We start from the raw sequence: 27,741 nt of genomic DNA, 5'->3' as shown, positions 1-27,741 counted from the left end.
CATTCAGGCCACTGGAAGGGAAAGAAACTACCCAGAAATGCCACCTGCTTCCAGCGAGCTGATCCCATGACTGGGGCTCTAGGGAAATTCCCGTTACCTGCCGAGATGTCTTTGTCTTGGGGAACTTCCTTTCTCTTCTTGCCACTGCACCAGCTGCCTACTACGCTTCCTACCACGGGGCAAGTGACATCTGAAGAGGCTGACAGCCTTCAGAGCTGGGTAAGGCAACCAGAATACATCCTGAACTGCCTCTGCCTGTTCTGTGATGTCACCTGAACTCTGCTCTGTTTAGACACAGCTGATTGTGACGTCATCTGGGTGTGTATAGTATCTGTATCTAAGTCAAGACCTGGGCTTTGCTCCACTTGGAGTCAGCTGATTGGTGCGAGGGCACCTGAAATTGAGATGAGGTTTCAGGACTTTTACCCAGTCCTTTGGTGAGGATCTGCTCAGGCCTGTGCAGTCTGAATCTGCAACTGTAAAAGTGTGCAAAATCTACATTTAGGCCCTCATCTCTGTCTCTCTCTCCTCCTCCTCCTCCTTTCCTCTGCAAGGAGCCCACTCCATCCAGGATCCAGCCCTGGAGGAAAACAGCCCTCACTGCCCCAGCAGGGGTCACTCTTTTCAGGACCCTGGAGCACTTCTCCTAACTGTGCCAGTTTTCATGGAGAAAAGAAGCATGTGAACTATTCCATAGGTTATCTAAAGCGCTTGCCACCATGCTTATGGTGCTTAATGTTGTTTATGTGAAACAAAAAGCTTACCAGCATACGGAATAAGTGTTTAGGCAGTCCTGACTCCAACCCCTCTGCCCTTTTTGTCTGCCTAATTTACCATTTAATTTGTTGCCATTCGGTTACCCTCTACTAGGTTACTAAGTACAGCAGAACGTGGACTGGGGATGAAGTTGATGTGCTGGTGGACCAGGGTAGGGGGCGGTGGCGGGGAATGCTGTGCCAGCTGCTGCTAATCACCAGCCTGCCCAAGGAGTTTCTTCTCTGATCTCTTTGGCTGTCCCAGCTGTGTGGTGAGATTTGCACAAGTGTTCCTTTTAGGACCATGGGTGGTATTAAGTGCACTGCTTATTGTTTGGGTGAGGGAGAGAGGACAAGATGGAGGAAGGTGAACAAGAAGGCACAATCCATGTTGCTTCCGGGTTCTTCCTCACCAACTTTCCTGCACGCGGGAAAATGCAGCCCGCACTGGGAAGATGCAGATCAACCGAGCATGTGCCAGGTGATGTCAATCCGAAGAGATCGAAACTTACCCGGCCATGCCTATGGAGACGCCCCATCACGCCCTTATCCTGCCCACTGCCCTCCCCCTTCCAGTACCAATGCATAAAAGTCCGCTGCCGGCTGGAGCCGGTGTGACTTCTTCGACCCCCGTTTTCGTGGGCCGGAGAACCTCACCCGAGAGCACCGGCGCGACTTCCTTGGCCCCCCACACCTGAGGACCAGAGAACCTCGCCCGAGAGTGAGCGCATATTTGCAATAAAAGACTGCCACTTTCTTATGTACTTTGGCCTCATGTTTAATTATTTAGCTCTCCTAAATTAAACAAAACACTTATATGAAGCTAGAAAAGTCTTTCCGACCCTGGAGTTCTGGTTGAAGGCTATGAGCAGTGCAGAACGGAAGAGAGACAACAAATAAAAGTTGTCATCACTGTTTCAATGGGGGTGAGCAGTATGGATATAGAAACCAAGCCAGGAGGGGAAACAAGGTCTCTATCCCCTCTGGGAAGCCCCTGGAGCATATCCTAGCTAACTGTAGAGCCTAGAGCTATGAGCCCATGACTAAGAGAAAAATGGTCTATTATTGCAGTGCTGTTTGGACTATGGACAAGTTAGGTTATAAATTTTGACCTCTGAATGGATGTAACCAATACTAGTCTTTAATGCAGTTAGACTCATTTTGTCAGAAGTCTGGAAAATTAGAAAAAAATACCGTGTGTCCAAGACTTCATGCTTTTCGAAAATCAGGATTCATACCATGAGAGAAGATGCCAACTGCTAGCTGTACCAAAGGACAGAATGGAAAAAAGGCTCTTCACAAGCCAGAGAGCCAAACTCAGGCAGAAAGGAATGAATAAGAATTAGGACTTTTAAATGTCCAACACCCAGCTGTTTTAGCAGCTCCAACCACCAAAGCCAGAATGCACCTGGCCTCTGCTCCACCCCTAACAGCTCCCACTGCGGTACTGCCATACAAGGCCTTTAGCGCTGGCCTCTACATTGGCCTTGATTGCCTTGATGCTACCAAGTGAGGTATCAGACCAATAAGAGGGAGCTACTCTGCCACCTCAGTATAATGGGAGAACAGAGATGGCCTCTCCCTCCAGTGCTTGTCACGGTACATGGTTTAGCAAGAAGTGCCATGGCAGGAGCAAGGGAATTCCCATTTACAAGGATGGCCATGGGTGGCTTGGATGCGAGTGGGCAACCTGTCAGACATTACTGGACATCCAGCCCATTTTCAACATCTAACTTGTGAAACGGAAAATCACCACCTTATAGAATGGATCCCCAGAAAATGACTGATCTCTATGTGTGTCTGTGCTACCCACCAGTGTACTTGAGCCGATGTGTAGTCTCTCCTAAATATGCTTCTGACTGCGGGCAAAAGAAGATCAAGAGTCTTGGTGCCTCCATGGAATGAATCCAAATACCCCAAACCTGAAGGGACCATTCTGGATGCAAACCCTAACTGGGGTTCCAATTGATAAGGGGACATGGCCCATCTGGAATATTCACAAACATTCATCCTGATTAGACTCAGGAAGAGGGTACCAAGACAGGAAGCCTCACTAGGAATGACCCCTTTCCAGCTGGAGAGACAAAGAAACAGAAGATGCAACCATAAATGTAGAATGAACAAGGAAGCCTCTGCATCAGAAAAATCGAGGCAAGCCTCTGGAACACAGCCAGTGTGCCTAGTGTAAGGAGAAAGGTCACTGAAAGGATGACTGTCCCAAAAGAAAGGAACAAGGGGCCAGAAAAAGGAGGAATATGACAAAGAAAAAGCCCACAGGCAAAAAATGGAGCAGGGTCACTGCTCTGACCAGGGACAGGGATGCCTGGGGGCTCTTCTTAATCCCTCAGAGACAATGAAAATTTCCCCACAGGAACCCTGGGTATGACTGACAGTGAGGAAAAAGTTATTTGATTTCCTGGTTGATACTGGGCAAACTATTCAGTTCTTAACACCTTAGGAGCAAAAAGCACCAAAATGATTGTACCTGTGATAGGAGTTGCAAGAAGAATGCAACAAAAGGCTTTCCTACAATCTTTAGAATGCAAACTGAAATGTTTGGACCTAAGGCATTGCTATTTCCATATGCCAGAATGCCCAATCCCCTTGCTGGGAAAAGACCTATTATGAAAATTAAATACTCAAGTAATTTCTCCCCAGAGAAACAACTACGGCTACAGGTCCTGCTAGAGCAAGCAACTAAGATGCAACTAAGATATTATTCACTTGCCTTAAGAAGAAAGAATCTTCCCTCAGAAGTCTATGAGAGAATGGGTAATTGTGAATAGGCAGATAGAATCCCAGGAAAAACAAGAAATACACAGTGAGTACATATAGAAAAAAAAAAGAAGGGGCTACTGTGCCCCGGATGGGGGTTGGGGGGAGGCAAAAAAAAAACAAAAAACAAAAAACAATCAGTATACATTAATAAAGGAACCCTTAGAAGGAATAAATGCAGTCTTGCAAAAATTTGAGCAGATGGATTGACTCATCCTTGCAGATCCCCATGTCATAGCCCTATTGTGCCTGCAAGGAAGCTACACTTCAACAAATATAAATTTGCCCAAGATGTGAGAGCCGTTAATAACAGTCTTGGATAGTCACCCAATGGTGTCTAACCCATACACTCTACTGACTGCTATATATAGATATTATGAATGCTTTTCAGTGCTAGATCTAAAAGATGCTTTTTTTCTGCCCTCCAATTGAAAAAAAGACACAACAATTATTATTATTTTTTTAAATGACAGAACCCAGAGACTAAAACAACCTTTCAATACTCTTGGACAGTGGGGCCTCAATGTGTTAAAAAAACGCACCAACAATTTTTGGGGAAATACTGGCAAAAGACTTAGGAGACCTACAACAAGATTAAGGAGTCTGGCTACAACACATAGATAATTAATACCAGCCACAACTAAAGGAAATGCTTAGCTGAGGTCATCTTAGTTCTAAATCACCTGGTACAATACGGATACAAAGTATTCCCAAGAAGGCCCAAATATGTAAGTAGAAAGTAACCTGTCTTGGCTTTAGGTTAAAGCAAGGCCAAAGGAACCTGGTCTGGTCAAAAACAGGCAGTTGCAGCCATAAAGCCCCAGAGAATGGGGGCAACTGCAGAGATTCTTATAAAGGGTTAGCTTCTGCCAGATTTGGATTCCTAAGTTTGAACTAATGACTAAAACCCTCTATGAATCCCTAAAGGGACTAGACTCAGAGGCCCTTCTCTGGACATCTAAAGGCCAACAAACATTTTATACCATCAAAGAAAAGCTGATATCAGCCCCTGCACTGGGATACCAAATTCCCAGAAGCTGTTCAAATTCGGCATCCAAGAGAAAAAAACATAGGTCTGGGCGTGCTAATCTAAATGCTGGGAGATGCCCCATAATCCGTGGCCTATTTCTCTAAACAATTAGGCCAAAGATGAAGGGATGGCCCCCCTTCCTCTGGGCAAAAGTGCCCACTGTGAAGTCCTACAGGAAGTAGAAAAATTTACTCTGAGACAGCCAGTTACCATGTTTATGCCCCATCAGGTGCTGACTTTGCTAGAACAAAAGGGAGGCTACTGGCTCACTGTGGGGTGAATGGGCAGATACCAGGCCATCCTCTCACATGATCCAAATATCACCCTACAAACCACCATGGCTCTAAACCCTGCCACACTGCTCTCAGCCACTGAACACAACCCTGGGTAAAGCAGGACTGTAAATCCTCGATGCAGCTTATTGGAGCTGAACCTGTCAGACTAGACAATGAGTGCTCTGGACTCGAACTACACTGATGGGAGCAGCTTAATGAAAGATGTGCCCAGAGCCGGATGTGCCATGATGACGACCAAAAGGGTAACAGAAGACCGTGCCCTCCCTGCAGCTACCTCTGCACAAAGAGCTGAGTTAATTGCTCTTACCTGAGTCTTTAGAACTGTCCCAGGAAAAGGGAGTAAACATTTATTCTGACTCCATACATGCATTCCTGGACATGCACGCCCATTGGGTGATGTGGAAACACAGAGGAGGCTGCTTGCCATCAGAAAATACAGATAGTAAACACCCAAGAGAAATTCTGGCCCTAGCAGAGGCAATTGCCTTGCCGGCCCAGATTTCCATCATGCACTTCCCCAACACCAGAGAGATAATTCATGACCAAAGGTAACCAGGCAGCTGGCAAAGCTGCAAAATGAGCTGCTTGGGTTGCACAGATTCTGGGACATGAATATTCCATTTGGAATTACTAGATTTTAAACTTCATTACACTGAACAAGATCCCAAACGTGCCCGAACCAGGGGTTTGATTAAAGAGATTCCAATTTCCCTGGAAAACTGACACCCACAGGATGATGATACTCCCCAAGGCCTTGGTTTATCCAGTCTCAAAACATCTACGTAAAGGAACGCACTATGGGAGAGATGCCCTCGCCAGCCTAGTGCAACCACATCTCAGTAGCCCACACTTCCAAAATATCCTTCGGAAAATTACACAAGGATGCATCTTGTGCACTACAAACGATCCCAGGATGGAATGTAGCCCCCCTAACAGGATATAGTACAAAGGGCTGAGTCCCTTCAAAGACTGAAAGGTGGGCTTCACTCAGATGCCTACCTGGTTATGTGAGCCAAGGAAAGATTTGAAGTAATTAAGAGAAAAAGGAGGAGAGATAAGCAATACACTTTCATTAACATGAAGTTCTCAGTTAATTCTAGAGTAATAGGCACATACCTGATCTTTGCTGAAACTACATGAATGGGTGTAGACTGTGGCTTTCCTCCAAAACAAAACAGACTGCTGGGTCTGTGGGGGAGGTACCCCTTTCTGTGGGGGGGTGCCCCTGCTGACTTGCCATTGCACAACCAAGCACATCAAAGCTACCACCTCGAGCACGTGGAGTTATGTTTATACGCAGGACAAGAGTAAAAATTCTCACCCATTTCCCATCTATGATTACAGAACCACTCACCATGAGTGCTCCACTTTTGGGGAAACCTGGAAACATATCTTCCATCTGGCTCGTAAGCAGGTTAATGTCACCCCCTCTATAGACTATGCTGAACATGACAACATAGGATGACTGATGATGGTGCAAATTCAGGCAACGGGTCATGCACCTCTATGCATCCCAAAACACAAGAGCAACACACCCCACACTAGCAGCCAGGCTAAGGGATGGTTACCTCTTAGCAACGTGGCTAAACCCATCAACTAACTAATAATATGTGGCTAGAATGGCAAAATAGTGTCAAGCTACATGGTGGAGCCTATCCTTTCTCCTGGAGTTAGCTATGGGTCTGAGGCAGTCATAGCTGGTATTACTTACCTTACCACTGGACCGGCAGGTACGCCTGGGGGTGCCCTTACCTACCAGGACACATCCTGTCCCATCTGGACTCTCTCTCTGACAAATGGGAAAATGTGAAGGCCAGACAACACCATCAAAAATGGGCACCCTGTTGGTTCTACTCACTAGCCATCTTTTCCTCCCAGACAGCAAACGTAGATGTAGAATCGTAAGTAGAGATTCTAAGTATAGAGCTGCTGCCTGTCATGACACCTAACCCAACATTACCCTTCTCACTGAAAAAACTCGCAGATTGGACAAGTGACTCTACAGAACCCTTTGGCCTTAGATATCCTAACTGCAGCCCAGTGTGACGCTTGTGCATTAAGACTGAATGGTGCGTATACACACCAGATTATTCTCACGATATAACCCAAGCTATGCATGCACTGAATACTCATATTTCTGCTATAACTGTCCTCTACCAGGATCCCACAATGTCATGGTTTGGTCGAATTCCAGGTCCACGAAAGACTCTCATATATGGTATAGTTGGTATTCTACTTCCTGTTCTGTTTGGTTGCTGCAGTTTTTGTTGCTTTTCAGTAACTGTATGAAGATGCAGGAAAAACTTTTTCAGAAACTTTTGTGTCCCCACACCATAATGCTCCAACACATTCTCATATTAGTCTGGGAACCCACGGATATTTCTAACTTCAGGTAAACAGATTCCAATCTGATACCCTCTAACTGTGCCGCTTCTCAGCAGGAAGAAGCTAGATGGAATGCTGTTGCCCACTTTCCACTGAAATGGAATGGACGTTTATGGCGAAGGAGTATAATCGAGTCGTTTAGCTTCAAAATACATCTAAGTGTTTTCTTTCTCTTTATTTTCTTCCCAGTCTCGAGATGTAACCTTGAAGCAAACTGCAGAAACCATTGCCTTAGTCTTCAAGTAGAACCTTGAAATATACTTTGGAACCACACCCCCTTCGGTTTCCCACTGTACACGTCCGTGCCTTACACACATTTACCTAGCTGGCTAAACTCACACCATGCATGATTATCTAACTATATGCCTGTCAAAAAATACCAGAGGCTAATTTTAAATGAACCAAACATAAAGGCCCAGCTGTGGAATTGTCTCTCTCTTGAAGACTGCCTCAGGATGGGTATCTATGACCTGGCACTATCGAGATGGTATCAGTCTGCAGTTCCAGGTGGACCACAACTCAAGATACACATTGGAGTAAGACACAGACTCCCTGAATCTGCACAGCTCCTGCACGCCTCCCATGTCATGCTTCCCTTTCTTTAAACCTCTGCCCTCAGCCCAAACTTTGAACTTTGAACTGGTATATAGAGGTATAATTCCAGTCATTTCCCCACTGCTGGATTTGGAAAATAAAGTCACTTTCCTGTCACCCTGCATGTCCTCCTTGTCATTGCTTTTGCATGCATAGATCAGCCGGACCTGCACTCAGTTCCATGTGTATCACAGGAGGAAGGGAATGTGGCACTTTTCTCCCTGACTGCCAATGACTATTTGGAAACAGGGGTGCCTCATCTTCTCTATTACGATAGATTACTGAGGAAACAGACTTACACTTTCACATCAGCTGACCAACTCCATTTACCCTCTACCTAGCAGTGGAGGCAAAAACAACTCAATCTTGAAAGCTAACTCACCATGTTGACTTCTCATTTTCCCAGTTCTGGGACTGCCTCTAAGCTTTCTGTATATATTTTTTTCCTTTATATGCACACTAGGGGATAAGATTTCTTTTTTTTTTTTTTTGAGACGGAGTCTCGCTGTGTCGCCCAGGCTGGAATGCAGGGGCGCGATCTCGGCTCACTGCAAGCTCCGCCTCCCGGGTTCACGCTATTCTTCTGCCTCAGCCTCCGAGTGGCTGGGACTACAGGCGCCCGCCACCACGCCTGGCTAGTTTTTTGTATTTTTAGTAGAGACGGGGTTTCACCGTGTTAGCCAGGATGGTCTCGATCTCCTGACCTCGTGATCCGCCTGCCTCGGCCTCCCAAAGTGCTGGGATTACAGGCATGAGACACCGCGCCCAGCGGGGATAAGATTTCTATTGCATCTACTGTTCCTTGTGAAAATTATGATTTTTCTGTCAATCCTGCCCTTAGGTCAGAACCACCACAACTATGAATCCTGCGCTTAGATTCACATGGTGTTTCTGCCTTTCCCTGACAGGCAGACTTCAGCTTTCCTACACACTCCTTCCCCATGGTATACAAGTCCTATGTGTGACTCTAACATCTCTCCAGAAATCCCCACTGAATGTTTCTTTCTGAGAGATTGGTTGTATCAGCCTCTGTCTTCAGCTGTTTGGCTTCCTCATATTTTGGTGGTAGGTATGCAAAGACCTGCCCTCCATGGAATGCTAACTATTAAAAATGGAGAGCTTTTACTGGAGTACTGAAATCCCTATTTTACGTATGTTGAAGCAATTTTTAAAATGATGGTCCTGGCCGGGCGTGGTGGTTCACGCCTGTAATCCCAGCACTTTGGCAGGCCGAGATGGGTGGATCATGAAGTCAGGAGATCAAGACCATCCTGGCTAACATGGTGAAATCCTATCTCTACTAAAAACACAAAAAATTAGCCGGGCGTGGTGGCGGGTGTCTGTAGTCCCAGCTACTTGGGAGGCTGAGGCAGGAGAATGGCGTGAACTCGGGAGGCAGAGCTTGCAGTGAGCCAAGATCGCGCCACTGCACTCCAGCCTGGGCGACAGAGTGAGACTCTGTCTCAAAAACAAAACAAAACAAAACAAAAACCTGATGGTCCTAGAAATCCATTGAGGAGGGAGCATAATTGTAATGAGTTACATGAATGTTTCCCTGACCTAGATTTAAGGCTTCAGAGAGACTGAATAAAGTGAACATGAAATCGTGATTTCAAATATATGAGTCATCCATCCATTGAACTCTAACTTCCAATCACTCTAAAGTGTGGATGGAGAAAGAGTGTTGGGTACTTGCCTCACGAAGAGGTCTAATAATTTGGCTTGTTTGCAATGATAGTTTTTTGAAAATTGTAGTGTCCAGGACAGCCACTCTGAAACCTGGTAGCTTACTTTATTATGGGAAATCATATTTTTTGTGCTGTCAGAGAGGTTGTTTGGGAACTTGGAGTCCCACACGATGACATCTGTGCCTGTGATATCATTTAGCACAGCTTTGAGTTTAGTGCCTGTTTTCTTTTTTTTTTTTTTTTTTTTTGAGACAGAGTCTCGCTCTGTTGCCCAGGCTGGAGTGCAGTGGCCGGATCTCAGCTCACTGCAAGCTCTGCCTCCCGGGTTCACACTAATCTCCTGCCTCAGCCTCCCGAGTAGCTGGGACTACAGGCGCCCACCATCTCGCCCGGCTAGTTTTTTGTATTTTTTAGTAGAGACGGGGTTTCACCGTGTTAGCCAGGATGGTCTTGATCTCCTGACCTCGTGATCCACCCGTCTCGGCCTCCCAAAGTGCTGGGATTACAGGCTGGAGCCACCGCACCCGGCCGCCTATTTTCTTTTAAACCTCATCTCTCCAGTCTCCATCACCCTGATAGACATTTACTTATGTCTAATTTATGACTTGCCGTTCTAGCTTTTTGTTTTTTAATTGCTTCCTGGTTTGGTGAAGCACGATGTTCACACTCCTCATCATGATAGATTAGAAAACATGCATTGAAATGAAGATAAAAAGGGATTTGAACATGGGGAACTTAGGGAAGTCACCTAAGTATGATAGTATCTCCAGTTCAAATGACATAAATGGAAGCACCCACCATGTTTTAAAATGAGAACCTTAAATGAAGCTCTCATGTCTCAAGTAATAAAGTATGAGCTTAAAGAAGTTAGTTTTCTTCAATTACAAATGCTCAAATACCACCACCTAAGGAACAGGAACAGTTATTCTCATCTAAGAATGAGAAACGACATCCATGAAGCTGAATGTCTCTTCCAAGTCTCTAGGCCACAGGAGCTCATTTTCTCACTGTCACTATTACTGTGGTGTAGACAATACACCCCATTTTTATAGACCAAAAAAACAAGTCAGCATTATACATGGCCATGGGTGTTCAGAATGAAGTCCGATGTCTTTGTGGGTTTTTAGGCATGGTCCCTGGGAACAACCCTGGTGCTGTGTAGCGGTGTGTTGAACAGGAACTTGTGTGTGGGGTGAGTGGAGAGTCCTTCCTGCTGTGGGATTCTTTGTTTAACCAGCACATACGCAGAATCACCACTCAGCCTGTGTCTATCTCTTAGATCACTGCTGGAGGGTTGGGGATATGTTATATTTTCTTCCTTCCTTCCTTCCTTCCTTTCCTTCCTTCTTTCCCTCTTTCCTTTCTCTCTCTCTCTCTCTCTCTCTCTCGCTCTTCTTTCTTGAGAGGGTCTGCGTTATTGCTCAGGCTGCAGTGCAGGCACACAATCATGGCTCACTGCATCCTTGACCTCTTGGGCTCAATCCATCCACCTGCCTCAGCCTCCTGAGTAGCTGGGACCACAGGTGTGTGCCATTATACCAAGCTAAATTTTTCTATTTTTTTGTAGAGACAGTTTCTCCATGTTGCCCAGACTGGTCTTGAACTCCTGGACTCAAGCAATCCACCCACTTTGGCCTCCCAATATGCTGGCATTACAGGCATAAGCCACCACACCTGGCCTGTTGTTGCCTCTATCAGGTTTTCCACACCTGTGCAAAACCTATTTTGAATCTCAGCTGTCAAAACTCTGGTGTGAAAAGATTTTTTTGTCCAGGTCCAGATAAGTAGAAACTGCCACAACCACCAACCACCATATATATATATGTTTTTTGTATTCCACCCACCTGATGTCAACGATGATGCCCATTTGGTGACTTTGGGGCTTGGGAATTGCTGATATAATTCTGGTATTCAACAGAATACAAAGTTCCACAAAATTCTTGATGGAGAACGTGGAGTGAAAAGAAATTATCACAGGACTCCAACAAGGCTTGAAGGCGAGTTATCTTTAGAAAACTAAGCCTGTATTAATAAAAAATCATAACATGAAAATATAATTTATATTTATTGTCACTAACATTTCTCAATCTTGGTCTCTGGCATCCAGAAACTGTGTCAAAACGTGTTCAGTGGGATCCTGCAGATGCGCTCCTAAATGATATCCGAAAATGGCCCTTTCTGGGATATGTGAGGCATAAGCAAATAACTCTGAAAACAGAGGCTACCGACACTCAAGCAAGTTACTTGGAAATGAAGAGTGTGATGGGGAGGTCCAATACGGACAAGCATTCCTTGAGTTTGATGGTGGCTTCCTGAAGTGGATGCATTTACGTTCGGAAGGGTAAACATAAGAAGAAATGTGCTTGGCTATTTTTTTCCTATATGTCCATTCATCCCTGAGGCCATTTTTTTTTTTTGAGTCATGATCTCACTCTGATTCCTAAGAGGGAGTGCAGTGACTCAATCATGGCTCACTTCAACGTGGAACTCTTGGGCTCAAGCAATCCTCCCAAGTCAGCCTCCCCAGAAGCTGGTATAACACACGCATGCCTGTCTTTTTTAATTAAAAATAAAAAATCAAAGATTTCATTTTAAAATAATTTTACATACACATAAAGATGCAAACATAGTACAGCTAGTTTTACATACCCAGGAGTTTACTAGAATGTTAACATCTTATTTATACACCCATAGTGTATTTATGAAAACTAATAAATTGACAGTGGTACAAAACTATTAAGTGAACTACAGACTTTCTTCAGAGTTTACCAGGTTTTCCAGTAATGCCATTTTTCTGTTCCAGAATCTAATCCAGGGTAGTATTATAAACTAAATGTACTATCTTTTGTTTTAGTTATCAGTTGCTGCACAACAAATTGCCACATAGTGTGGTGGCTCAAAACCATACACACATTACTTACAGTTGCTCTGGGTCAGGAATCCAGATGTAGATGATGTCCAAGGCTGAGGTCTCAAGTGAAGGCTCATCTGGAGAAGGATCCCCTCAAAGCTCATGTGACAGTTGTTAAGATTCCATTTCCTACCCTGGACTGATCACGGTGGCTCAAACTTATAATCCCAGTGCTTTGGTAGGTTAAGGCAGGAGGATTACTTGAGGCTAGGGGTTCAGGACCAGCTTGGGCAACAGAGTGAGAACCTGTTTCTACAAAAAAAAGAAAGAAAGAAAGAAAAGAAAAGAAAAGAGAAGAAAAAAGAAAAGAAGAAAAAAGATGAGCTAGATATGGTGGCATGTGCCTGTGGCCCCAGCTACTCAAGTGGCTGAGGCAAAAGGAGTTCAAGTCTGCAATGAGCTACATTCATGCCACTGTGCTCCAGCCTGGATGCAGAGTGAGACCCTGTCTCTGAAAAAAAAAAAAAAATCCCTGACTTGGTCAAGAAGAGATTATCAGTGAATGATTTTACATCTTCAAATAATTCATACTAATTTATCATATATTTTTCAGAAAACAAACAGTTAACCCCAAGCCTGTGGCACCCAGCAGTGAAATGAGGAGCAAGCAACCCAGTCAAGAATTTTCAGATAATGTGGTCTTGTCCCTCTTCCATCAGCCGTCAGCACCTGCAATTCAAATTCCACTTCCCAGAGAGGGAGGCAACTGGTGGTAGCCAGACGTGCAGCACAGTAGTGTCAGCTCCAGCAACAGCCCAGTTCCCAGGGTGTGCATCCGGCTTCACGGAAGACACCTGCTACACTGGTTTGCCAACTGTTTGTTTCTCTAAGTCCTCATCTGGGAATAGGTGACAACTTTAATAATAATATTTAAATCTTTGTTTTATTCAACTTTTAAGTTTTTAAAAACTCTGATATTCTATTTTTTATAGATATTTATAAAGGCTCACAAAACATGTCCCTTCAAATGTCTACATGTTAGGTCTCCTGAGCATACAAACTAAACTGACCTTAAAGAAATACCAGAATTTAAATTTATTTCTTCTAAATAATGAACACCTGTTTGTCAACCCATATTTTTGTGTCTATACTTGTGTGTAGTGCATTTAAAGAAAGAAACATGCAAAACAGTGAAAATCATATTAAAAATAGTAATTTATCACCCACCTTCCTCTCTCCCTTTCTAGTGTATTGTAAATCTCCATCTATGTAGCCCAATTACATCTCTTTACTACTCTGATTTGGTTTTACTTACTTATACAATATGATTGCTTGCAACGTCTGAAAATTATCTTGAAAAAATGTACATTTTTTCTCCTTTTTATGTGTTCAATTCTCTCTGTGCTAAATAAAATTAGACCTTTCACATAAAAAACAGTAAGAACAACACAAAGAATAGATCACTTTCCAATGTGAATTATCAGTTAGCTTTATACCACAGCTAGACAAAGTTACTCAAGAAAGAAAAACTATGATCAATATGACTTATGAACATAAACACAAAAATTCAAGGAAATACTATCAAAACAAATAACAGACATGTAAAAATTTATAAATTTTGACCAAGGTATACATCTTAGGAATGCAAATTTGGTTAAACATACAAAAAGAATTAGTGTCATAAACTACATTAAGAAATAAGGGACACAATACACATGGTCATCTTAAAAGATGAGCAATAAGCACTTGCCAAATTCAAATTTCATTCATTGTAAAAACATGCAATAACTTAGGCAAATAAGGGAAATTTCCTCACCATGAAAGCATAAAAAAGCTCACATGATATCCTAAATTTTCTGAGAAGCTCAAAAACTTTCTTGTAAAATTAGAAATAGGAGAAGGAGATCACTTTCACAGTTTTATTCAACACCGTATTGGAGGATGTGGCTAAGGTAATCAGTGTAGAAAATAAGTATGAAGCAGTAAGATTGGATGGAAAGTCAAATTATGTCTACAAATGACATGATCCTGTCTATACACGTCATAAAAACTCTAATAAACATAACAAAAAATGAAAAAAGGGTTAAGCAGGCTTTTAGTACAGCTTAGTACAGGTCAATATACAAAATCAATTGTATTTTTATTTATTAGCAATTAACAATCTAAAAACAAAATTTCAAAAACCATTTCATTTAAAATGGCATAAAAGTTAAATACCTATGAATTAATTTAATAAAATAAGTATAAGATATGCATATTGAGAACTACAAAACATATCAAACAAAATTAATAAAATTATAAATTAAATACATTGAGCTGTCATTGATCAGAAAGCTTAGTATCATTAGGTTGGTAATACTTTCCAAATAGATCTAATGCAATCCCTAGCTAAATCCTAGGTAACAGTTTCTTCCCAAATTGGCAATCCTACTCTAAAATTCATATATAATGCAATAGAATTCCAGAACAGACAAAATAATATTGAAAAACAACAAATTGTGTGTAGTAAAATCATACTTTCTGATTTCAAAACTTACTACAAAGTAATAGTAATCAAAATTATGTTAAGGATATGGAACCACAAAAGACCCAGAATATCTATAGCTATCCTAAGCAGAAAGAACAAAACTAGAGGAATTACATTACCTGACTTCAAATTATACTACAAAGCTCTAGTAAATGAAACAGCATGGTACTGGCATAAAAATACCCATATAGACCTATGGAACAGAATAGAGAACCAAGGAACAAATCCACAACCCTACAGTTATCTCGTTTTCGACAAAGTTGCCAAGAACATAAACTGGAGAAAAAGCCAGTCCCTTAAATAAATGGTGCTGGGAAAACTGGTTATCCATATGCAGAAGAATGGAACTAGACTTCTGTCTCTCGCTGTATGCAAAAAATCAAATCAAAATGGATTAAAGACTTAAATCGAAGACCTCCAACTATGAAACTACTACAAGAAAACATTAGGGAAACTCTCTAGTATGTTGGTCTAGGAGAAAATTTCTTGAGCAATATCCCACAAGCATAGGCAACCAATGCAAAAATGGGCAAATGAGATCATATTAAGTTAAAAAGCTCCCGCACAGGATAGGATATCATCGACAAAGTGAAGAGACAACCCACAGAATGGGAAAAAATATTTGAAAGCTACCCATCTGATAGATTAATAACTAGAATATATAGGCAGCTCAAACAACCCTATAGGAAAAAAAATCAAATAATCAAACCAAAAAGGACAAAATATTTGAATAAACATTTCTCAAAGACATACAAATGGCAAACAAGCATATGAAAAGGTGCTCAAAATCATTAATCATCAGAGAAATGCAAAGCAAAACTACAATGAGACATCATCTCACCCCAGATAAAATGGCTTTTATCCAAAAGACAGGCAATAACAAATGCTGGTGAGGATGTGGAGAAAAGCAACCCTTGTACACTGTTGGTGGGAATGCAAATTAGTACAACCAGTATGGGGAACAGTTTGGAGGTTCCTCAAAAAACTAAAATTGAGCTACCAAATATACCCAGCAGTAGGCTGCTGGATATATACCCCGAAGAAAGGAAATCGGTATATCAAAGAGACATCTGCACTCCTATGCTTGTTGCAGCACTGTTTACAACAGCTAAGATTTGGAAGCAATCTAAGTGTCCATCAACAGATGACTGGATAAAGAAAATACGGTGTATATAAACAGTGGAGTACTATTAAGCCATAGAAAATAAAGAGACCCAGTCATTTGCAACAACAAGGATAAAACTGGAGATCTCTGTCTTCAGTGAAATAAACCAGGCACAGAAAGACAAATATCACGTTGTCACTTATTTATGGCTTCTAAAAATAAAAACAATTGAACTCATGGACATAGAGAGTAGAAGGATGGTTAACAGAGGCTGGGAATGGTAGCAGGGGGCTGGGGGAAGGTAAGGATGTTTAATGGTTACAAAACAAATAGAAAGAATGAATAAAACATACTATTTGATAGCATAACAGGGTAACTATAAAAGCCAATAATAATTGTATATTTTTACAAAACTTAAAAAGTATAATTGAATTGTTTGTAACTCAAAGGATAAATGCTTGTGGAGATAGATGTCCAATTCTCCATGATGTGTGCTTATTTCATATTACATGCCTGTACCAAACCATATCATGTACCGTGTGTGTGTGTGTGTCTGTGTGTGTATCTACTATGTGAGGAGAGACATATAGATCAATGGAATAGAATCAAATGTCAAAAATTAATTCTTACATGCATGGTAAAACAATTTTCCAAGGTTGCCAAATCAATTCGATATAAAGAAATATTTCCTCAAACAGTGTTGCTGGGACAAATGGACACTGACGTGCAATCTATCTCCTCCCTAGCACCATATGCATGACTGACTCAAATTAACAATGCATCTAAATATAGGAGCCAAACAGACCAAATCCATAGAAGAGAACATAGGAACATAAGAACGCTAAAATAAATTGGATCTTTGTCCCCACCAAATCTTACGTCAAATTATAATCTGCAGTGTTTGCAGTGGGATCTGGTGGGAGGTGATTGGACCCTGAGGGTGATTTTTCATAAGTGCTTTAGCACAACTGGTGTTGTTCTCCTGAGAGCGAGTTCTCACAAGATCTGGTTGCTTAAAAGTATAGCACACCACTCCCTCTCTTCATCCTGCTTTGGCCGTGTGAAGTGCTGGCTCCCCCTTTGCCTTCCACCATGATTGGAAATTTCCTGAGGCCTTCCCAGAAGCAGAAGTCACTATACTTTCTTTATACCCTGTAGAACCATGAAGCAATTAAGCCTCTTTTCTTTATAAATTACCCAGTCTCAGGTATTTCTTCATACCAATGGGAGAACAGACTAATACAGTAGCCTTGGGTTAAACAAAAGTAGAAGAAATGTCTCTGGGGCTGTGAAATTGTTCTATATGACAACGTGACACTGAATATGTGACACTGTCATTCAAGACCTATAGAACTTTGTAACACAGAGACAGTAAAATAAAAACTTTATTTAGGCCGGGCGCTGTGGCTCATGCCTGTAATCCCAATACTTTGGGAGGCTGAGGTGGGGAGAATCACTTGAAGACAGGAGTTCGAGACCAGCCCAGCCAACATGGCAAAACCCTGCCTCTACTAAAAATACAAAATACAAAAATTAGCCATGCAGGTGGCACATGCCTGTAATCCCAGTTACTCGGGAGGCTGAGGCAGGAGAATTCCTTCAATCTGGGAGGCAGAGGTTGAGGTAAGCCAAGATCGTGCCACTGAACTCCAACCTGGGCAACAGAGTGAGACTGTATCCAGAAAAAAAAAAAAAAAAAAAAAAGGCCTTATTTAGTTGATATGATAGAGAGATTAAATAATATAACTCTATAACAAATGTGTGAAATAAGCCCACCAGAGTGGGGAAAGGGGGCTGACCTAAGTAAATTAGGAAATACAGGGAGATCCTGAGATTCTAAGTCAAAAGGACAAATAATTTGTACATGAGGACTTAGTTTTAGTTGGTAAGGTAGTTTCCCAGGGTTGTATAAATTACCACTTTTGAAAACGCTATGCATGTATTTTTGGATGATATCATTAAGTTAACAGAGCCAACTAGTTCCATGTTAGAGGCGCAAGCTACATACAAACAAGTTGGAATGGATAGACAGCTTCATGTGGTATTGGATTAGATCAAGTGCTGCCAGAAATATTAGATGGAATTTATGGTTAGTTTAATATAGATACATATGCAGACCTGTTGAAATATTTATACACATGTATATTCTTCTGCTCAGTCAGCTGACAAGGCCTCAAGTCATCAGATGCCCCAGGGGCAATGAATATACCCTAGTCTCTAGATCTTCATTTCTAATTCCATTTTCCATTCAAAGGAACTAGGGCATTGTGAAGAATTGGTGGATAATAGGGTTAGACAGTAAATAAACACAATCAGCCTGCAGCACCTGGTAGTGCCAGAAGAAAATGCCAACCAATGACACAATAAACAGCCACACAACACCAACAAACCATAATTATGGGGAGATTTCAAAATTACAGACAATCCAACTGAAAGAAAGTCCCAGCTGGGTGCAGTGGCTCATGCCTGTAATCCTAGCACTTTGGGAGGCCGAGGCAGGCAGATCATGAGGTCAGGAGATCGAGACCATCCTGGCTAACACGGTGAAACCCCGTCTCTACTAAAAATACAAAAAACTAGCCAGGCGTGGTGGAGGGTGCCTGTAGTCCCAGCTACTTGGGAGGCTGAGGCAGGAGAATGGCATGAACCCTGGAGGCGGAGGTTGCAGTGAGCTGCGATCGAACCACTGCACTCCAGTCTGGGTGACAGAGCAAGATGAGACTCTGTCTCGAAAAGAAAAGAAAAAAAAAAAAAAAAGAAAGTCCCTTGGACAATACTGAAGCAATTTGTGTAATAAACCAAATAAATTATTTCAAGTAAAGTGTAAAATAAGTACCCATGTTTGCCTATGGGTAGAACAATGATGGAATAATATGGAATAATTGAAGAAGAATAGGCATTTGTTCATTGTGATTAATTCCAAACAATTTTTGCAGACACTCTGTCCCTAGGAAGTGGAACATAATTCTTCACTTCTTGTGTGTTGTGTACAGTGGCTTCTTTTTGAAACATACAACATGGAAAGGAGAAGAAAAAAAAAAACAGTACTTTGACAGTGTAGAAATTTGATTGGAACTATCTCATTCAGATGGTTAAATGAACATCAAAAATGATAAAGCATGTTATAGTCTGTACCCTTAACAGCATGTGATGAGAGTGGCACTTTCCCTCTGTGGTCTTCCTCCATGAAACTTACAATCCAGTCTAATCATGAAAGAAACGTGAAAGAAATCCCCAATTAGGAATGCCAATGTCATAGCAATCATGGAAACTTGGAGAAATTGTCACTGTCAAAGTCAATTAAGGAGCATGAACTGTAAATGCAATGAGGTGTCCTGGATAGGATCCTGGAACAGAAACTCGACACTGAATGAAAACTAAATCACTCTGAATAAAGTGTGGATAGTTAGTAATATTGTAATACTGGTTGGTTCATTGTGACTAATATCCCACATTAATATAAGGCAGTTATTAAGGAACATGGTGTATGGAGTCTCTGGAAACTCCATGTATTATATTTGGAACAGCTCTGTAAAACTAAAACTATTCTTAAATTTCAAAAGCGTATTTTATTTTAAGCCTTTGCTGAGCTTATAAAACAGAAAGAACATTAACAATATCATTGATACTCCCTGAATGTATCTCCTGAATTTCATCATCTTTGTTAACAGCTGAAGGTAACTATTATTATGGATTATTTTTGTCCATCTCTAGTTTTCTTATATTCATTTTTCCTGTATGTTTTATATATATATATAAATACTATATTGTTCAGTCTCTTATCTTTAAACTTAAATAAATATAAATATTGAAAACACTGAATTTAATCCATAATCCCTAGTCTAATTATGAGAAGAAATCAGACAACTTCATATTGTGGGAAATTTTACAATAGAACTGACTAGTCCTTGTCAAAAGGGTCAAGGTAATAGAAAATAAGTGAAGACTGAAAAACTATTTCATATTGGAGAAGTTCAGATGTGGCAGGTAGAACCTAAGATGGCACCCAACGACTCCCACCTCTAAGTATAAATAACGTTGATAAGTAACTTTGTATTCTAATTCCTTCCAATGAATGTAGTCAGAAACTGTGAGTTGCTTCAAATCAACAGAATACTACAATGGTGATGGGACATTAGTAGAATTGTTATGTTATATTAGATTGTGATTCTTGTCTTGCTAGCAAAATCCCTCCCTTGGTGTCTTTGACAGAACATTTGCCATATGGGAGAAGCCAACATGGGAGGGAACTGAACACAGAAACAGGCCAAAGCCAGCAAAGAACTGAGGCCCTTGGTCCAAAACCCTTACCCAGAGTTTGCAATATTACGTTTAAAATGAATCCAAGATACTTTTCAAAAAACACTGTGTCACTCACAGGTAGTATGAATATCTTAGAATAACAAAATAATCTTAACTGTTTTGTTCTCCCTATTAGTGCTGTCATTCATTTCACTTATACGTGAGTACACATGCACACATACGTGTATATTTATATACACATAACATATAGACATAAGCATGCCTAATCAAATACATCGGTGCTATTATTATTTTTCAGAAACCATTATCTGTGAGACTAAACTAAGAATATGAAAAATAAAAGTTTTATTCCATAGGGCAACCACTAAAATAGTAAAAAAAAAAGTTATATAATTGATATGCTAAGAATGGAGAGAAAATAGAATTGCATACAATTCTCAATTAAAACCACAAAACACACAAAACAAGTGAAGTACAATAATGGGAAGAAAGAACAGGGGCAACAAATCAAAGAGAGTAACACATATGGTTGATATTAATCCAACTCCATTGGTTGTCAATAGTCTAAAAGCATCAATCAAAGAACTGAGAATGTCAGCGTAGATCAACAAAGTCAACCCAATTAAATGATGTTAAGTAAAATCTATGAAATATAAAGACACGCATACATTTAAAGTAAATAGATGAAACAAAATAGCTTAGGCTAACACTTATCAAAGGAAGAGTCGCTGCATGAATTACAGACAGAGCAGTCTTTCAAGGAAAGTCACTAAAAATAAACACGGGCATTACACAAAGATGAAGGGGTCAGTTATCCAGTACAACATAATAATCCTTAAAGCATTTAAGTGCCTAACAACAGAATGTCAAACTATGTAAGGCCAAAACTGACATAACTGCGAGGAGAAAGAGATTCATTCACTATGATAGTTGGAAACCTCAACACTCTCTGTCAGATAGTATTTGTCTGCAACTGTACAGCTACTGTCATCTATACACACGGGTTACCTCAGCTCCATTCATCTGAGTGCCAAGCATTTTCAGGAACGGAGATGTGCCTTTGTATGTCACTGGAGGCATCTCCTACGGGGCCTCCGCCACAGCGGCAGCAATGGTCTCAGAGTGTCCTGGCTCTAAGACAGCATGCTTCTCCCAAAGGACTTGTGGAGACGGCACCGCATTGTTCCAGGTATGCATGCCACTTTTGTAAAATGGAGGCTTGAGAAATAGCTGATACAGGCCTGGAAAACAACCCTTGTATCCGGCCCTTAATAGAGAGATCTGTTCTCGTTGTTACTGGCAGACGACCAGTTACAGGCAGATGTGCTGCGTGGCCTTAATGCTCCCAGAACCTGTTGTTCGACTGGAGAAGAGTGGGTTTCAGCACACTTCCACAGCAGCGACCAGAATCTTAGAAGAACTGCTTTCCCCTGCTGCACATGCCAGAGGACCTGTCCTGTCCCTTCAGGATTTACAGTCACATCTAAAGACACTGGTATCCCAGAAGGGGGAAACTAGAGCTTGTGCCTGAGCCATCAGTATTTTAGCCCTTCTCAAATACTACCACTTGTTCTTCATCCTAGATCCCTTCTTTTTTTTTTTTTTTTCGAGACACAGTATCTGGCTCTGTCGCTCCGGTTGGAGTACAGTGGCATGACCTCAGCTCATTAAATCCTCCGCCTTCCAGGTTCAAGCAACTCTCATGCCTCAGTCACACAGGTAACTGGGATTACAGGTACGCATGACCATGCCTGGCTAATTTTTTATACTTTTAGTAGAGAAGAGGTTTCACCATGTTGGCCACATTGGTCTCAAACTCCTGGCCTCAAGTGATCTGCCTGCCACGGTCTTCCAAAGTGCTGGAATTACAGGTGTGAGCTACTGTGCCCATTTGAGATTGCTTATTTAATAGTCAGTATAGGGGATGCAAACATTGAAACAAATATGGGATGAAAGCCCACAAGTACCCCCAAAGACCTAGGAAGCTTTGCAACTGTTTAACTGTTTTAGGTATGCAAAATTGTTATATTTTCTCAATGACCAAGCCTGAAGTAAGGTGTGTCTTACCTGGACAAGTGATCCATAGGAACTTTGCAGCTGGTCCCAGGCCCTGTACTTTTGTGAGTTGATGGCCCATCATCTGGATTGAAGAAGGGTGCCAGTGCATCTCGGTGTTGTTGTAGCAATGACAAGTCAGTCCTCAGAAGTTAGAATATCATCAATATAATGCCTGCAAGTCAGGGTAAAAGGGATGCTAAAGAAGGCATTAGCTAAATCTAACACAGCATGATAAGTGTCTGTTTTGTATTAATTGCTCAGTCACTTCAGTTATATTACACACAGCAGCATGTATCTTGGAAAGATTAGTAGTGTCCACTAGTCTACTGTTGGAAGTGCCATCAGATTTTATTACTGGTCATACAGGATGGTTGAAAGGACTCTGGGCTGGCCGGCTAATATTAACTTTGGCCAGTTTCTCCACAGTGGCTGTGATTTCTTGTGTTCTACCAGAAGATGATATTGTCTCACATTAACAATACAAGGGCCTGTAATCCCAGCACTTTGGGAGGCCGAGATGGGCGGATCACGAGGTCAGGAGATCGAGACCATCCTGGCTAACATGGTGAAACCCCGTCTCTACTAAAAAATACAAAAAATTAGCCGGGCGCGGTGGCGGGCGCCTGTAGTCCCAGCTACTCGGGAGGCTGAGGCAGGAGAATGGTGTGAACCTGGGAGGCGGAGCTTGCAGTGAGCTGAGATCCGGTCACTGCACTCCAGCCTGGGTGACAGAGCGAGACTCTGTCTCAAAAAACAAAAACAAAAACAAAAACAAAAAAAAACAATACACGGTGGAGTAGGGAAGTCCACTTTCCCATTTTGCCTCCCCTCTTAATATAGCCTTTGTCATAGGTGAAATTCCCCCACAGATGTCTGTAAAGTACATCCTAAGAAGACATCCTTACTCAAGATGTTTTCTGAAATAGTTGAGATAAAGACAGGAGAGTAAGCAACGGGGGAAGTCTAGACAAAACTAAGGAGGAGAGGGGTTTGTTTCACTTAGATTTTTAACCCTTCACAACCATCTATAGCTTCCCACTTACTAAGGTCTCCCTCTGAATTTCCATCAATTAAGACACATTCTTCACCTGCTCCCACTAAAGTTAAGGTTCTCTTAGTGCTGTTTTACACTCCAATCAATAGTGAGCTCCAAATACGACCTCTGGTCTCCCCCTATTGCTCTTACACAGAAGCAGTCTTGACCCTACCTATGATCTCCAGGCTGGAAAGAAGTCCACCCCTGAATTGCAGAGATTGGGATCCTTTTACCGAGGGTTTCTTCTTGTCTTTCTCCCTCTTCTGGTAGAGGTGGGAGGGGGCGGGTACTAAGAAGGGGTCTAAACTATTGTTCAGGAGTCACGTCTTTCCAAACCCCACTAATATGCCATTGGGTTGCCCATCTGTATTGTCAATCCCAGCTGAAATCAGATCATACCACATTTGTTTCCTAGTAACCCTAATTGCAACTTTTTAAACTCCTTTTTTTCAGTCCAGCAAACTTTGTTTCTCCCTTTTTCCATTTTCCTTTAGCAACCAGTCAGAACTCATCTCTTCCCTTTTGAGTTTCTAGGAAATCTGAAAAGGCTTTCCCCATATCTTGTTCCATAAGGGGATTATTTCACTTCCGGGGATACTTCTGTCTCGATTTTTCAGGTTCATTCCCTTCTAGGGAGATATCATCCCCACTGGTGTCCCACAGCTGCACCATTCATGTACATAAAGCTTTCTCTTGGCAGCTGTTTAAAAGTTTTTGCTGTATCCAGTAATCCTGCCCAGGCCTGTGTGTGTTGTAATCTGGCTTTCCACTGCATGAACAGTTTCACTCTCAAATGGGGAGGATAATGATCTTCCTCCTCTGAGTTAACCTCTATGTCATCATCTGACTCCATGGTTGGTTCCCAAGAATTGCAGGTATTTGCATCCCCAGCCTGGCTTGGCAAGGACAGTCCACACATTCAGCTGGCCCAGCTTTCTCTCTCCCAGCCACACAAAGTGGCAAGGTACGATTTCCAACTGTGCCTCTTGAGTTTCAATTTTATCCAAAAAAACCCAGACATTAACACAGACATGGAAGTTCTCACATCCCTTTCTCACTGTGATTCTTTTCCCAGCTTCCCTACACTTGTCTCAGCTGCTACTTGTGCTTTCGTGACCGCTCACATAGAAAATAACAGCAGCAAACTCACTGCTGTCACTGCTTGGCGATCTTTCTCACCACGGTGAGTCATACTTTTTAGTAGCATTTTACTAACAAGCTTTCTAGACCTTCTGTCACTTTTGAGGCACCCTCAAAAGTGGTCCACAGACACGTAGCACAGGGGCAACACCATCCACATGGATGACGAGGGCCAATCGTAAAACTTCCTCTACAGATGCTTCTGTCCCCTTGTCCATACTTTGGTTTCCTGGCTGGCCATTTGCTCCATTACAGGGCCGTATACACGAAGCAACTCTCAAATGCCAAAGGATCTGAAAAATTAAAAGAGGCAGAAAATCCATTTTGTCAGTACTGGTTAATTTATGGATGCAACGTACACACAGGAGCATAACCTTGGATGGCTGCAGGTAGGTAGTTGTCCACACCGTTACTCTCCAGACCCTGGGTTAATACTCTACAGGGAAAGGGTATACATGCCTTAGCAAGGCAATTAAAAGCAACCCTCCAGAATGGACAATGAGGCTACATGCATCATAGCCTATAATTTTTGTTGACATGATTTTATACTAAGGACAGCAAATAAATGAGAGATCAGAAGGCATTCAGGGAACCTGGGTAAACCAGAAGTAACATGGTGGATTAGCATCCAAAGTGGGTCATTTTGTCTCCACAGGTTCTATGACCTGCTGTTTTTTTGAACTACAGCTGGGAATATTAATGTAAGTGTAAGACATGCACGGTTTTATCCTTCCCTGTCTTCGGTAGCACAGTGATGAAGAGAACAGTCTCTGGAGGGAAATTTCTGGTGTTAAATGAACGCTCCAAAAAATAAGAAAATGTAATCTTTGAACACAGATAGAAGAATCAATAGGCCAGGCACGGTGGCTCACGCCTGTAATCCCAGCACTTTGGGAGGTCAAGGTGGATGGATCATGAGGTCAGGAGTTTGAGACCAGCCTGACCAACATGGTGAAACCCCATCTCTACTAAAAATAAAAAAAATTAGCTGGGTGTGGCGACATGTGCCTGTAATCCCTTCCACTCAGGAGGCTGAGGCAGGAGAATTGCTTGAACCCAGGAGGCAGAGGCTGCAGTGAACTGAGATCGCAACATTGCACTCCAGTCTGGGCAACAAAGCGAGACTCCATCTCAAAAAAAAATAATAATAATAATAAAATAAAATAAAGAACAATCAATAAAAGTAAAAAAGAGTTGAAAATCTGATAGATGCCTATATAAACAAATAATCCAAAAGAAAAATTAGTGGAAAAAGATGAATTTTCAATAAATATTTCAGGATACTGAATATCCATTTGGAGAAATAAAATTTAACTTTTAAACTCATGCACGAAATCAATTTCAGGTGGATTATAGACCTCCGGAGAAAAAAGAATTCAATAGAGTATTTAGAATTTAATATAGGAAAATAATTTCATTACAATAGGGTAGGTGAGGAATTCTTTGCACATAGAAAGTGTTTACTCTAAGAGAGAAATGCTATTCTAACACAGTTGATGTGAGTAGGTACACTAGGTCAAGCTCAAGGTTGTTCTAAGTCTCTTCCTGTAGGGCTTTAGCTCAGATTCAGAGCTAGAACTTTCAGAAGCTCACAGTAGTGTCTACCTCCTGGGATGCTGTGACGAGTTAATGCACTCACACACACAATGTGTAGACTAATAGCAGGTTTGAAAGGAAAATAAAATCTCAGGACACTAAATCACTATGCCCAATGGGAAAGTTAGGCTTGGGAACCCTGTCACACTAAAACTGACTTCCTTTTTTCCCCAAATAGATAGCTGTAATTACACACGGTTACTTTATCTTATGCAAAATGTAGCAAACATGAGATGAATGTACAATCAACTTTATCCTCCACTCCATTTTCATACGTGAAATGCGGTTTCAGTGAGTGCTAATCAAAGCCTCACGAGAATGCAAACACTTGCCTCAGGGCCTACCCCTCTTTTCTTCTTTCTCCCTCCTTCCCTTACTGCTCACTTTTTCCTCTTTAAATGCTGAAGTCATCAAAACTCTCTTTGGAAAAAGCACAGACCACAGATCCTGCTGTAACTTGTGTTTCTTTTTCCCATGCACATCCTCAAAGTTGGCAAGATCTAGCTCTCAATTTACTGAGACCCGCCTCAGTCACATTTTGGTTTACATCGTGGAAACCACAGTGAATTCTGTGCAGAGTCTGGCCCTTTGGCCTGCAGCAACTCTCGGAGCAGGGCCCGGGTACAGCCAGCTGGAAGCTTTGTATTGTTCTGACTGACTGGATGATTTGCTGAGGTCTGGGAGCCTCCTTCTACAGAGATCCCTGATCTCCCAAACTTTTTGTTTGAGTTCCGAGGTATGTTCTCTTGTAGAACTCCCTTTCTGGGAGTTTGCTGCTTCTGAGGAGGCAGAGAGCAGTCTTCAACGTGGACCAGCATCTGCAAGTAAGGAGCTGGCTTGGGGATTTTTAATTGGATTTGGTAGCTTTAAGTCTAGGTTTCTTGTTAGTCAGTTATAAATTCTTACGTTCAAAGATCTCAACTTACGTAAATTGTGCAATCACTTTTTCTTCCTGTTTTGGTAAAAATCACTGTTTGTCTCCTCCACAAAGTTTTGATTGGAGATACATAAAAAAGATTTTAGAGATCTCATATTCTTAATAATTGATTAGAATATCAAATTTTATAAATGACTGACAAAAGCGTCATGACTATCCTTGAGAATTCTGGCTCTATACATTAAAATCTCTTAGCATTGCTTAAAATTCATAAGACTACCCTTGATTAAAGTGCATGGTCAAATATTTAACTTTCTTTGAGTTCAATGTATATAAATGTTAGTGTATGTTCCAAAATTGCACACCAAACCTCTGTGACACAAAATTTACCCGTATTACAAACCTGCAAATGTACCCCTGAACCTAAAATAAAATAATTAGTAAAATAAAATAGAAATGTCCTCAGAATTTAATTTAGATATTTGGTCTGAAGTGCTCTGTGATATTTTAAATAATTGACTTGTCTTTCTTATAGCCATAGTAAGGTCAGGGGACATATAGTGTTCTCCTCAGCCCAAATGTGCCCTCTGACTACACTGGGAAGGGTCAGACATTATTGGCAGCTCTGTCTTTTGTTCCTGGTTCTGCACCTGATACATAAAATTTCTTACTTCCTAGATTTTTTCACTAAAAGTAAAAGTTACTGAGAGGTAATTAACATTACAATTAACATATATAATGAAATCTACTAGATGCATCCAAAGT

The 27,741-nt window shown here is 41.6% G+C and overlaps 1 protein-coding gene across 3 annotated transcripts in view; it reads right to left on the bottom strand.

Annotated features, from left to right (window-relative positions):
- The window catches only part of LOC105499091 (nuclear pore associated protein 1), a 564,120-nt gene that overhangs the window by 129,417 nt on the left and 406,962 nt on the right, over positions 1 to 27,741 (bottom strand). For 2 of the 3 annotated variants that reach the window (XM_071099380.1, XM_071099381.1), the window contains exon 1: positions 98 to 11,357. The gene's annotated coding sequence lies outside the window, so the exon portion shown is untranslated. The other variant, XM_071099379.1, reaches the window with a different exon arrangement.

The sequence above is a fragment of the Macaca nemestrina genome, chromosome 7 (assembly GCF_043159975.1).
Source record: "Macaca nemestrina isolate mMacNem1 chromosome 7, mMacNem.hap1, whole genome shotgun sequence".
Taxonomy (NCBI): domain Eukaryota; kingdom Metazoa; phylum Chordata; class Mammalia; order Primates; family Cercopithecidae; genus Macaca; species Macaca nemestrina.
Note: the sequence above shows the minus strand (reverse complement) of the source record. Positions and strands in the feature narration are given on the sequence as shown.